The 12,318-nt window shown below is 35.1% G+C and overlaps 2 long non-coding RNA genes across 7 annotated transcripts; both read right to left on the bottom strand.

The window, feature by feature from the left end:
• Positions 1-4,980: 4,980 nt before the first annotated feature.
• LOC109790378 (uncharacterized) lies at positions 4,981-7,970 on the bottom strand. 5 transcript variants are annotated; one of them, XR_014431379.1, is made up of 5 exons: positions 7,872-7,970; positions 7,044-7,215; positions 5,580-5,626; positions 5,381-5,476; positions 4,981-5,304 (listed from the first exon to the last, which is right to left on the bottom strand). It is a non-coding gene; the product is annotated as an uncharacterized LOC109790378 (long non-coding RNA). The 5 variants fall into 5 exon arrangements; XR_002238926.3 differs by lacking the exon at positions 7,044-7,215 and having other exon boundaries at positions 5,580-5,643; XR_014431381.1 differs by lacking the exon at positions 7,044-7,215.
• LOC145954210 (uncharacterized) lies at positions 7,971-9,809 on the bottom strand. Of its 2 annotated transcripts, none has more exons than XR_014431378.1 (3): positions 9,629-9,809; positions 9,054-9,206; positions 7,971-7,984 (listed from the first exon to the last, which is right to left on the bottom strand). It is a non-coding gene; the product is annotated as an uncharacterized LOC145954210 (long non-coding RNA). The 2 variants fall into 2 exon arrangements; XR_014431377.1 differs by lacking the exon at positions 7,971-7,984 and adding an exon at positions 7,993-8,673.
• Positions 9,810-12,318: the final 2,509 nt, after the last annotated feature.

Here is a 12,318-nt window from a genome sequence, read left to right as displayed (position 1 = left end):
AAATACAAAGGCAAAAATAGGCCTATACAAAGAAACTATGTACAAACCATACATAAGTAGGACTAGGCCTTCTCTTCATGATAGAGTAGTCCAAGTGAAGAGTACCTTGGGCTTAGAAAGCCCACTAATATTCAAGATGTCCAACTCTTCTTGTATGCTCCTGGCCATAGTCCTAGTGATTAGGCCCTTGGCCCATGGTCTATCATCTCCTCCCTCTTGAGAAGAATTTGTCCTCAAATCTATAGGGTCATCTTCCTCATCATAACCTGCAAAGGGAATAAGATCACTAATATTAAAAGTGTTACTTACTCCATAATCTCTAGGAAGATCTAACCTGTAAGCATTATCATTGATTCTTTGGAGGACCTGAAAGGGGCCATCTCCTCTTGGATTGAGTTTAGACTTCTTTTGAGATGGAAATATTTTCTTTCTCAAATGAAGCCAAACCGAATCTCCTTCCTTGAAATTGAGGTCTTTCTTACCTTTGCTTCTCTCTAAAGCAGTTCTCTCATTTTGTTGTTGAATATGGGTTTTAACCTTCTCATGTAATTTCTTGACAAAATCAGCCCTAGATACCCCTTCTTTAGGAAAATAGTGAGAAAAATCTGGCAGGGGTATTAGGTCCAAAGGAGTGAGAGGGTTAAAACCATAGACAACCTCAAAAGGTGAGATTTTGGTAGTCTTATGGACTACCCTATTATAAGAAAATTCAATATGGGGCAAGTACTCATCCCAAAACTTATGGTTACCCTTAAGGACTGCCCTTAACATGGTAGATAGAGATCTATTAACTACTTCTGTTTGCCCATCAGTTTGGGGATGACAAGTAGTTGAGAAAAGTAGTTTAGTTCCTAGGCTATACTCCAAAGAGTTTTCCAAAAATGGCTAAGGAACTTAGTGTCCCTATCTGACACAATTTTTTTGGGTAGACCATGAAGTCTAACCACTTCCTTGAAGAAGAGTCTTGCTATGTTGCTTGCATCATCTATCTTATGACAGGGTATAAAATGGGCCATTTTACTAAATCAGTCCACTATCACAAAGATAGAATCCATGCCTCTCTTTGATCCTCTTGCACTTGTTGAGGAGAAAGAGGATGAAGCAAAAATTTCTTTTCCTTATATGTAAATGATATCTCATTAGTAAGGCCATTATTGTTAAGTCAGACGAAGACGGAAGCAATTCCCAGCAAGGTTTTGAATGAGACAAATATAATACATATTGTTATTACTAACAAGTGTGTTAGTGTTTCAGATATAAGTACAGTTAAACTGCTAAATAAAGAATATACATCCATACCAGAATCAAGGAGATGTGAGGCAAGCATTGGATAAAGGCTGAGCAAAAGAAGGAACTACATCAGACGAAGACACCCACAAAACCAGACATAAAGGAAATAAAAGACAAGAGCATGAGCAACCAAGATGAAGGATAAAATCTAACAAGACGACAGATGAGGAGATCAAACGATCAAACGGAATCAAGCCTAGCACAAGAAGTAAAATAATGAAGCCTCAGATGATACAAGACCATGGACGATGGGCAAAATTAAGTTAAAGCACCATAGACAGAGTCAAGTATCTACAATAGCCAATCAGACGGAGACTTGAATACACAAACGAAGATCACGGAAGCTGGATTGCATTTGAAGACAAAATGAGACAAACTATCTAACATCCACACTCTTAAAAGAACATATGAAGTCATTAAAGTATAAGAAGGAAGATAAGACAAATGGACGAGCGCTTATCCACAAATCAAAATAGCGTGTGTTAGAGCAAATACACCTACCAGCTAGGAAAAGACAACACCTCTGGAGCAACAGTACCAAGAAAGTACAAAAGATCTCGAGAAGTGCAGATTTAGCAAGAAAACATTAAATGCTAAGTCAGAAGCATTAAATGTCACAATTCATGAAGATTATACAAACCAGATGAAAGAATCAGATGATAAGCAATCAAGCACAAAGAAAAAGTCTGCTCACAGACGGAAGAGAACTATAATCAGAATGAGACACTGAAATATCAGACGAAGCCTATGAGGAATAATCAAGGCAAGACATGAACCAAACAAGTTGAGACAGATGAAGCAAGTGATGTAGGAAACCGAACGTCAAGAAGAGAAAAATTGGAACACGAATGTGCGCCAGACGATCATAAAATACTTAGACAAAGATGTGTATAGTACAACTATCCTAAAGTGAAAATCAGACGAGGCATATGTCTAAGGTCAAAAGAAAGTCAACTATGCATTAGATGAAGGACAGCACAGACTAAGAGACACTCTAGATTGAAACTATGGTTAACTATTCACGTTGTTAATCAAACCAAAGGAAAGTCAAAGCACTAAACTCGGATGCTAAAGCAAAAGTCAAGATTCAAATGCACAAGACCAAAAGGCGAAGATAAAGACTCCATGCAAAAATATAAATAATCACGTCTCAAGAAAGAAGCCAAGATATCGTCTATACCAAAGTTTTCAACGTAAAATGCGTATGTAGGGACAAAGGAGAAGAGAAGCATGCAAAAGCAGAGCATGCATGTGTAAGAAAAAGTACATGACTTTTTTAGAAAAGGACAATGGCTATATCGCTGCACAACGAGAAAAAGATAAACAATTTCCGGGTCTCAGATAAAGTCAAACACTACAGCAACATGATAGAGAAGAATACACGCAATGTCTAAAAATAGGAAGCAACATTTAATGCAAGACCAAATACATTAAATGAAAGGATCAAACTAGTCATGAACGACTATATTAGCTTCAACAGACATATGCAATGGGCAAATTTTACAGGCCTATAAATATGCAACAACATCAAATTGAAAGAGGTGAGTGAAGAAGCAACGAAAGAATGATTATATGCCTTGCCCTGGGCTTTTCGATAAAAACAAAAAAAGTGATATCAAGCCCACGAGATAGAGACCAGAGATGAACTTACATAGTCATACGTACAATGTAATGTTGTATTTTTATCTCTGTAGACTAAGGTGTTCGAAAATGTCAGTGATGGACTAAACCTTAGTGAGTGTTGTAAACTTATGTATCCTCTTGATGAGAGTAACCCACACAATCAAAATCTCTGTAAAACTAAGGGAGCAAACCTTAGTGAGTGTAGATCATATATGTATCCTCTCAGTAAGAGTAACTCAAAACACTCAAACCCGACTATACTTTTGTCAACATTGTAAAGCCTGAAAAGGCTAGGAAAAGAATACTTGTAAAGCCCGGAGGGGCTTGTCAAAGAATACTCATTGTTATCCAAAAGTGGCAGATAAGAAAATACTAGCGTTGATGAGTGAAGTTGATGGGCCAGGAGTGGTCGAGAATACTTGGAGAACCAGAAGTGGTTTAAGAATACTAGCATTGGTGAGTGAAGCCGACGGGCCAGGAGTGGTCGAGAATACTTGGAGAGCCAGAAGTGGTTTAATAATACTAGCGTTGGTGAGTGAAGCCGATGGGCCGGAAGTGGTCGAGAATACTTGGAGAACCAAAAGTGATTTAAGAATGCTAGTGTTGGTGGGTGAAGCTGACGGGCCAGGAGTGGTCGAGAATACTCAGGTCCAGGAGTGGACGATAATACTCAATGTACTTAATTTTATATCTAGTGGAACCCTTCAAGTTGAAGGAGACTGGATGTAGCTCAGTTGAGTGAACTAGTATAAAATGATTGCATTCCTTTACCTACTTAGACACAAACCTTCCTTATTGATGAAACTTTTGTGAAAGACTTTGTCCAATGTTTATATATGTTTAAAACATCTTTTAGGCGAAGACGCTAACTTTGCTTGACAGACTTATTACACTGAAAGTTTCATCTGCCACTTATCCTTAAACAAAACCATTTTGAAAAGGAAAATGTAAGAACTTTAATTAATATATTTACAGAACATTTTCCCTAGTGGACAATAAATTCTTCAGATGCATTGTTAGTAAGTTAAGCAAACTCTGATTAACCATCTGATATTCAAAAGAACAGTGGACGAAGAGCACTACTGTTGCAAAAATGTTTTCATTTTTAAAATACCTTTGTTCACACACATATTCAACCCCCCCTTCTATGTGTTTTACCGCTAACTTCAATTGGTATCAAAGCTTGGCCCCTTGGGTTGAGCATCTAACAATGCAAGGGAATATGACGATCCATAGAGGAACAAAGGACGAAGGAGGACGAACAAACTGGTATAGGTAAATCTAGTATCAAAACTTCCGTTTCAACTGTGCATAATATTTATATTGTGAGTATAAACCATATTTGATAGATTAAGACAGTATGTGTGCTCATGCAAATTCGTCTGAAACATACTAGAACAACAATTGTAGCAAGACACTACGTTAGTCACCCCTCTAAATGTGTAAGAAACCACTTGGTCTAAAAATCATCTGAGTCTCGGAAAACCCTATCGACTGTACCCTAAATTGATAACAATTGTCATTGGAAAGCATGTCTATCACGCGTACTAAAATATCTCTGAGTATTGAAAAATATGTTTGTCAATCAATAGGCAGCATGACCGTCACATTACTAGAAGGATTGTATTCTAAGTCAGTTATTTTGCCATATCTACATCGGTTTTAAAACCGACTTAGATAAGGCCGTCGTAGATGAATGAACATATCTACGTCGGTTATGTAAAAACCGACTTAGATGTATTTATACATTTAAGTCAGTTTTCACAAAACTGTCTTAGATGTGCACATACATCTAAGTCGATTTTTATCAAAACTGACTTAGATGTATATATGCACATCTAAGACGGTTTTTATTCAAAACCGACTTAGATGTATATGTGCACATCTAAGACGATTTTTATTCAAAACCGACTTAGATGTGCATATATATACATCTAAGTCAGTTTTTACGTAGAACCACTGTAGATTGTATTTTTTTTAACCAAGTTAATTTTTAAAATAAAACTGATTCAATTATAAATAACCTGCAAAAACTGATTCAATTATCCAATGTAAGAGAAACCAACAGAGACTAATTTGGGATCGTTATCATTATATATAATACTAAAGAAACAATATACTTGGAAACCAAGAGAGGCTAATCTAGTATCCATAAAGAAGAGTTTTTCTCTTACAAGGAGAAGAGAAGATCAAAAAAATTAGGTCACACTACATTAGACATGCACTGGGGAGCCTAATACTGAAACCACATTCACCTATTTCTAAATTTTACATGTAATATTAGACCTTTCAACATGATCTATTTCTAAATTTTTCTAAAAACAATTTTCCCCAATGAATCCGAATGTCTTCTAATTTGGTTTCCCCCAATGGTGTAGCATCTTCAAAAAGCTGCAACATATATACATCATATATTAGTTACATCATAAAAGGCATTAAAAGAAATTAACAATATTTTTAAATGTACCTCACTCCAACCATTTGTTACTCCCCCTTCAATTATTTTTGACATCCAATTCATGACATAGTATCCACATTCATAATGTCCTTGTTGTTTATAACTCTAAAACGAACACCAAATAAAGTAGTATAAATAGTTTTTTTTAATTAAGGTAATAAAAGAATTTGTTAGGCAGATTGACTTTAATTACGAACCACTTACTTACCATGGGGTAAATCCATTCTAAGTTCTTTGACAATGCAGTAGATATATCTGCAATAGCTCAATAGCTCAACAAAACAAAAAAATTATACAAATTAAGATCAAATATTCTAATCACCATTTGTCTAAAAAAAAATAGATGTAATCTTTCAAAATTATAAACATGAGACATTCTATTCATGTAAACACCTCTTTAATCTCAAGAAAAAAATATTAAAGACCAACTATTAATTATGACATGAATAATTTTAAATTTATTTAATAAATTCATCACACATGGTCAATGCATATACTACTTTATCAATTAAATACGACTTATAATATTTGCATTTTTAAGAATATACAAAAATGACACTATGTTTTAGGTTTCAATATAATAAATATTTTTGTTTAACTCTGTACTTTTGATTTTTAAAACATTAATTAATAATTTTTTATTTTCTAAGTCAAATTAGATACATGAAATTTGTATACTGCTCATGTGATACTATGTTAATATATATACACTATAGTATTGGCAATAATATTCTCTAGTTTTGTTGGAAACTACGTTAGAATGTATATGATAATGCTCATTTAATTATTAAACCAACGTTTTATTTTAAAGAGAATGATAAATTAATCCTAATTTTTCTTTTTGTCGAAATAAATAACAGTAAAGTATGTGGAAAAGAAATACGTAAAAAAACAGTTGAAGAAATTAACTTTGACGCAATTTGTAAAATATGTACCAGACAATATCTCAACCAAACTAGTTTCTCTTTTACAATGAGAAATGATTATAAGATTGATTAAGTCAAAATTATGATTCATGTAAACAACCTTGCACTCAAATGAAATGGAAATTTAGGCCTAGTAACAGCAGTTAATGACAGTTTAGCAAATAGACAGGTCTTTGCAAAAGCATAATCTATCAGAAAACCTATTCTTAAATGTACTCTTAGTTTTAACTACCGTCATTTTGTGGATCTTTAATTCTTTTTCAAAAATTTGATCTTCACTATATATATAACAGACTTAAATATTCATTATATAATCTTTTTGTCCCATTTTATTTGTTATTTAATATTTAATTGACATCATAAAATAATAACTAAAATGTGACAACTTTATTTTAATAAAAACCATCAAATAAAATAAGATGCATGATGATTACGAAATTAATGACTAATAAACATTTCATTTCATCACATCACTCAGATATATTTAGATTTTTTAATCTGTCTAGTGTCAGCAAATTTTTTAATGAAGATTCAATGAACTAATACAAAGCAAAATTTAATTTAAATAGGACTAAAGTGAAATAAAAAAGATTATCCTTATAATATATTAATAGTAATAAAAGAAATATATAAAGGCTTGATTTGATTAGGAATAAGATGAATGTAATTAAGAGACATGTTCAACAGAGACTATAAATTAATAAGAGACTAATTAAGAACTAAAGGTTCTTATTCTGTTTTATTACCTTTTCTTAGGGGATACTTCATTCTGCTTTGCATAATGAATATTGGAAACTGATAGATACTCAAGGGAAACCAACAGGAGTGATGGGATGGTGGGATTCTCGTGCTGTTACATTCCTAGAGAACCATGATACCGGGTCCACACAAGTATCAGCTCTCCCTCTCTCTATCTATCTAATGTAGTTTGATGCATAAAATATTTGTTAGGAACCCAGAAATGGATCTTGAATTTTTGTTAATGTGCTTCATAGCTCCGGGAATTTGGTCTATATAATTGATTAGGTAAACCTACTTAGTCTAAGTCATTCCTCATTAATCAGAATCCTAGATTCTTAATTTACTTCAATTTAATCTGTAATCCAATCATTTCAAGTATATGGATTTCCTTGTTTCTTTTTCAATACTGCACTAATGTGCAACACAGGACAAACCATTTATTAAAACACACTTAATCATTGAACTATAGATCTGTGTATTCACCAGATCAAATCACCGGTCTGATTTTAAAAACATTGTTTGGACGTATATAACATAAGCATTGTCCTACCACCCAAGGAAGGATGCTTTGAACACCTGCTAAGGTCAACTATAATATAAAAACTCCATTCCCCGAAAAACAATGAACAAATCTTGCACAGACTTCAAGCTTTACATCTTACTTATCAAGACTAGATATTCTTCTAATCCAAAAGAGAGCCTCAATTACAATACTAAATCTATATTTCAGAGTCACTATTGGTGGAAATTAACTATGGCAAGTAGCCAGACCATTTAACATAGAAACAAAACAAAATTTGCTATAAAATTAAGACAAGATTGAGTAGGTGAACCTTGTCAGCCAACCGCTGTACAGGAGCTTCCCTACTTTGTGCCTCTTCAACTAGACGAACAATGTCTCCCATAATAGTCTCGCCACCTGGTCTCCGCACACTGCAACCTCACTCTGCAAAAATAAAACCCATCAACTAGTCACTAAAATAAACTATACAGTACTGCCCCGGGTACAGAAATGTGAAGGGCTCAATCATATATCTATAGAAAATGAATTCTGCTCATCATCAATTAAGATGTAATCAAATGGTTTTCTTTTTCTACTGATAAATTGTACACAATGCATTGATGAACTTAGAATCAATGATCACAGCATCCATAGGTGCTCAAAGGAACCAATAAAAGCTACAAGTTGAGTCAAAAGCGAAATAAATCTCAGATTATAACAAAATATGTTGAGATAGAATGTACCCCAGTTACTTTTGTTACAGGAAACCCCAGTTGAGTCAAAATATTAAATGGAGTTATAGAATCACAGTTTGTAATTAACTTTCAGCAGATATCCAATGCACACCTTGGACTTATTACCATCAGAATGGAAAAAGCAAGAACAATCGATTTTACACCGTTAAAAAATGATGAAAAAATATATATGTTAATTAACCAAAGTAAAAGTCTCATGGTTTATGGTGCATACTTAGTAGTTGATATTCTATTACAGGAAAACTAAATGCGGTGTGAATAAAATGAAACAGTGCTTAACAATCACAAAATAAGAGGAAACTACCCACCTAAAAATATAAGAATATACCAAATGGCTAAGCATCGATCCATTGTAAAGGCTAGGAGAAAAAGACAAATCTGGAAATATTAAAATAAGATAGAAGGTTTGAGAACTTCCACATAGACATAGAAAGAGATGAAACCACAGGTAGTTTGCAGCTGGAAATTGATTTAACACATTAAACATGTGCATTACTTTTGTTCACAACCAAAACTGTGCAATTGTTAATAATAAATGAAGAACAGGAAAATCATGATAATGCATGATTAACAGTTCAATATGCATCTAATTAGACTAAAGATATAATATTATGGTATATGACAAATTCAAGTTCAAATTATAATAAAAATGTCAAAACCCTATCTTACTAATAATAACAAAAGGGGGAAGGGGGAAATGATGTAGGAATCAAAGAATGAAGCTGTAAGAGTTTTGCAAACACATCAATGGCAATCACCTTGGCAAGGAAAAGTGCATCAACTATAAAGGCTTCCCATGTCTCTTCTTTTACTCCCTAAAACAGAAAAAATGATATGATTTTAGTAGCAGGCACCTTGGAGAGCCAACACTGCGAAAACCAGCAGGAACTGGGTTACTGGGTATGTATTTCCTGCAAAAGAAGGAACGAGTAAAGTAAGCAATTTGCAAAGTGACACGAGCGAGTGTGTGAGAGAGAGAGTCTTACTAGGTTGCGGAGCTGCGAACGATTAAATAGGAGAAATTTAAGAAATGGAAGAGATAATATGGTTTTGAGACCATCTAGTTCAGCCACTAGAACACCTGAATCGGGTTGATGCTACTACTTTCCTTTAAAATTCTATGATGAACCAAACACAAAACCTAGAAAAATAAACGGAGAAACAGAGAAACGGGAAAAAGCGGCTTCGAGTTCAGCACCAGCCAGAAAGCTCACCCAACATTAACCCAGAAAAAGAAAAATACTATAAAGAAATAAAATCACCCAGAAAAATCTCGAAAGTACGTCGACAGAGGGAAATGAGAGAATGAAGAGAGAAGATAAAGAGGAAATACCTTGCCGTCGTTAAGGCTGTGCTCGCGGGAATCGACTTCACTGAAATATGAGAGAATGAAGAGAGCTTTCGAGAACTGAGAGAGAGAACGAGGGCTGTGGTTGAGAGACTGAACGACGCGCATGAATTGAGAGTCGGGATGCGAATTTTGGGTCTCCATCTAAGTCGATTTTACACAAAAACCGTTGTAGATCACTTAATATCTAAGTCAGTTTTACTAAAAACCATCGTAGATATATTCGTGTAGGCTATTCTACTACGCGTATTTACTAAACCGTCGTAGATAATGTTCCTTTTATTTACAAAAATTCCACCGCGTCTTATTCTACATCATTTTTCAATAAACCGTCTTAGATTGAGTGACTTAGATTATCCTTTTTGTAGTAGTGTCACTCTTGCATCTATAGGAAAAGACGACTCTCTTATCCCCAATTAAATGTAGCCGAACATTACTCTGCACGAGGAGATAAATAAGTTCCATTTAATGTATATATTTTAAAATAATTAAGAATCTTAAGGCTTTCTCTAGCTATAAAAACCCATAGAGGTTTTAGGAATCACAACACAACTCACACCCTAGAACTTCAAAAGATCTCCTAAATTTCCTATACTCCACTCTCTCCCAAATGATCGACATCCATTACAATGGATGAACATAGCAACCTTGCTAAAACACACAAAGCCATAAATTGCACTTATATCCTTACCTCGAGGGAAAAGTCAGAAAAATATCTGGAGCCTCACTCTAATATCAACCAAATGGAGGAAAGTGGGATACTCTAGCGTATCCACGCTAGAAGAGTCATTCACACTAACTTAGTGTTAATGCACTATGTCCTCTCAAATGCTCTGTAGACACCCAATTTCGTCCGGGGGCACACAAACAACAACATAGGACATCAGAGGGCCCAAAAGCCCAAATCAACTATTTTTAGTGGCCCGGAACGGGCCGTTCCCAAGTCTGGAACGGGCCGTTCTTGAATTGGAACGGGCCGTTCCGATACTCTTAAAAGGCCTAAAATTGTAGGTTGGAACGGGCCGTTCCAGACCAGAACGGGCCGTTCCAAACCAATCAAAGGGCCTAAAATATTTGGTTTGGAACGGGCCGTTCCAATTTCAAAGCGGGCCGTTCTGGTCCCCGGAACGGGCCGTTCTAATTTTAGAACGGGCTGTTCCGAGACTTCTAAAAGGCCTAAAATATTTGGTCTGGAACGGGCCATTCCAATTTCAGAACGGGCCGTTCTGATTTCAGAATGGGCCGTTCTAGGGTGCAAAAATCATACATAACGTTCGGATTCGGAACGGGCCATTCTGAATCCAGAATGGGCCGTTTCGGCCCACGTCTGATGCCTATAAATAGAAATCTCGGCCACAGTTCTGAGGACCTCAAAAATTTCATCCAAGACTCCTTGGAGCTCGAAATTTCTCTCTCTCTCTCCCTCCTATTGTATTTCTTGAGATTTGTGAGACATTTGTGTAATGTGAAAGGTCGCCACAAAGCACCTATAATTTCCATATTGGAAGATCTAACAAAGCTTGCTACGAGGTATTTTAATCAATCTTCTTCTCTCTCTTTTATTTCTTATCTTTGATAAATATTATTATAATAAAAGCAATCATGTAGATATTTTAAAATTAATTGTTTAATTTAAATTTCAAGCATGTAAATATTTACCAATAAAAGGGGATTTAATATTTATATTATTATTGTTTATAATGTTAACTTCGTCATAGGGTACCGATTAAGGGCGTTGTAGGGGTGCTTAATACCTTTCCTACACGTAACCGACCCCCGAACCCAATTCTAGTTATCAAGACCATTATTGGACCTTTAAAAACCTTTTCTTTTTCCAATGTTTTGAGTAAAACATTGGTGGCGACTCCATGAACCTATTTTTAAAAAACCATTGATTAAGGATTAGTCTAGCGTCCGGGCATTCCTTAATTGATGTGACTTTCAAAAGGATGTCTAAACCATAGGTCGCAAGATCAGAAATTTTCGAGTTGCGACATGCTCCACAAAGGTTCGTGGAAGGAATGGTGTTTGGTACACACCAACCTTCTCAAAGCAAAGGTTCTACATCAGAACAAGCAAAGGGAGATGTAACCAGGAACGGACAAATAAGTGAAAACAATTGTTCCAGAGTCAGTGTTGTGGAAGCACAAGAAGAATGAGGAGTAGGCTTTGGCAGAAGAAAGGAGAGGCAAGTTCATCTGGAGGAAAACTCAATGAACGTGCCGCTTCCATAAAAATGACCTTCTGCTAGAAATCAAGTAGAAGTTCCCTCATTCTCGTCCTAAAAAGGCGTCCCTGCTCAAATAGATCCTCCCAAGGGAGAGGTGTCTTAGGTTCACTATAGAAGAAATAGGAAAATAGGGATAATCTTGCTAAAAGCCTCCATATGCAGATTTCTCATGATGTAAATCTAAGACTAGTCAATAATACATTTACTTCTTCTTATCTAGAATTATTGGCTGATATGTGAAATAATCTACTCAATGAAATTATCCTTTTCTGCTACATAAAATAACTCTTTAGATGTTGGATTGTGTCCATTTTCTTATCTATGTCTGATTAAGAAAAGTGTTTTCAACCCTCATGTTAAACATGTTCATAATTCAATTTAATGCACTTCTCTTCGGGTATAAATCACCTTACTTATAACTACAAAATTCTCCTTAAGCATCTCG

This window comes from Cajanus cajan, chromosome 2 (genome assembly GCF_000230855.2).
Source record: "Cajanus cajan strain Asha chromosome 2, NIPB_CcT2T_4, whole genome shotgun sequence".
In the NCBI taxonomy this organism is placed as follows: domain Eukaryota; kingdom Viridiplantae; phylum Streptophyta; class Magnoliopsida; order Fabales; family Fabaceae; genus Cajanus; species Cajanus cajan.
This window is presented reverse-complemented; position numbering and strand designations above follow the sequence as displayed.